Consider the following 2,273-nt stretch of genomic DNA (forward strand, 5'->3'; position numbering starts at 1 on the left):
CAAAACAAATGTATCCAATTTAGGCAACATCATATTCTCATGAACATTAGAATCATTACCAAGAAACGAAAGTATCTGATAATTTAATTGGCGTGCGCGAGCTCTAGCAATTGGTCCACTATGTGTAGCAGCAAGGGCTGTGGGTGTAACAATGGTATTGATGTCCTCATCATCCTCCCCTTCTTGAAATGAAGTCGTCCTCGACGGAAGCTCATCTTCCTCACCCAAATAAGGCTTCAAATCTGCAATGTTAAAAGTGAGACTTACCCCAAAATCTGCAAGCAGCTCAAGTTTATATGCATTATCATTTATTTTCTCTAACACCTTAAAAGGACCATCAGCACATGGCATTAGCTTTGATTTGCGCAAATTAGGAATCTATCCTTACGCAAATGTAACCAAACAAGATCTCCAGGTGCAAACACAACATGTTTTCTACCCTTATCTCCAGAAAGTTTATATATGGCATTCATACGCTCAATGTTTTCCTTAGTTAACTCATGCATTTTTAAAATCAATTCAACACGTTCTTTAGCATCAAAATTAACCTTCTCCGAAGATGGAAGAGGCAACAAATCAATAGGTGCATGAGGTAGGAAACCATACACAATTTCAAAAGGGCACATCTTAGTAGTAGAATGCAATGAACGATTATAAGCAAATTCAATATGAGGCAAGCATTCTTCCCACATTTTCTTATTATTCTTCAAAACAGACCTAAGAATAGTAGACAATGTTCTATTGACTACTTCGGTTTGTCCATCAGTTTGGGGGTGACAAGTAGTACTAAAAAGCAGTTTAGTCCCCAACTTAGCCCATAAACATCTCCAAAAGTGGCTAAGAAATTTAGTATCACGATCTGAAACAATAGTATTTGGCACACCATGCAAGCGAATAATTTCACAAAAGAACAAATCAGCAACATTAACAGCATCATCGCTTTTATGACATGGTATGAAGTGTGCCATTTTCAAAAATCTATCCACGACAACAAATATGCTATCCCTCCCCTTCTTTGTTCGAGGTAAACCTAAAACAAAGTCCATAGATATATCCTCCCAAGGAACACTAGGTACAGGCAAAGGCATATATAAACCATGAGGATTGAGTCGTGACTTAGCTTTTTGACATGTAGTGCAGCGAGCAACAAAACGCTCAACATCCCATCTCATCTTTGGCCAAAAGAAATGTGTAGCAAGTATATCCCCCGTCTTCTTGACGCCAAAGTGTCCCATTAATCCTCCTCCATGCGCCTCCTGCAACAACTAAAGATGAACGGAGCTAGCTGGAATGCATAGCTTGTTAGCACGAAACACAAATCCATCGTTAAGAATGAACTTGTTCCAAGTTCTCCCTTCCTTACAATTCTGCAATACATCTTTAAATTCAGCATCATGCACATATTGATCTTTGATGGTCTCCAAACCAAATATTTTAAAGTAAAGTTGTGAAAGCATAGTATAATGACGAGACAATGCATCAGCAATAACATTTTCTTTACCCTTCTTGTGTTTAATGACATAAGGGAAAGTCTCAATGAATTCAACCCATTTAGCATGTCTACGGTCCAGTTTTGCTTGACTTTTAATGTGTTTCAAAGATTAATGATCAGAATGTATAACAAATTCCTTGGGCCATAAATAATGTTGCCATGTTTCTAAGGTTCGAACAAGAGCATATAATTCTTTATCATAAGTAGAATAGTTCAGACTAGGCCCACTCAATTTTTCAGAAAAGTATGCAACAAGTTTGCCATCTTGTAATAACACACCTCCTAATCCAATTCCACTAGCATCGCATTCAAGGTCAAAAGTCTTATTAAAATTAGGAAGTTGGAGTAAAGGAGCATGTGTCAACTTATCTTTCAATACCATGAAGGCTTCTTCCTGTGCGGTACCCCAAACAAAAGGCACATCCTTCTTTGTAAGCTCGTTGAGAGGTGCAGCAATGGTGCTGAAATCTCTCACAAAACGCCTATAGAAACCAGCGAGGCCAAGGAAACTCCTCACTTGTGTGACCGTTTTGAGATGCGACCAACTCTCAATAGCTTCAATCTTGGCTTTATCAACTTCAATTCCCTGTGGAGTAACAACATAGCCAAGAAAAGATACTCGGTCGGTGCAAAAGGTGCACTTCCCAAGGTTACCAAACAAACGTGCATCACGTAGAGCAATAAAAACAGCACGTAAATGTTCCTCCAAAGATTTGCTATAAATCAATATGTCATCAAAGTAAACTACCACAAATCGGCCAATGAAAGGACGTAAAACTTC

The sequence above is a fragment of the Triticum aestivum genome, chromosome 7A (genome assembly GCF_018294505.1).
Source record: "Triticum aestivum cultivar Chinese Spring chromosome 7A, IWGSC CS RefSeq v2.1, whole genome shotgun sequence".
NCBI classification, from domain to species: domain Eukaryota; kingdom Viridiplantae; phylum Streptophyta; class Magnoliopsida; order Poales; family Poaceae; genus Triticum; species Triticum aestivum.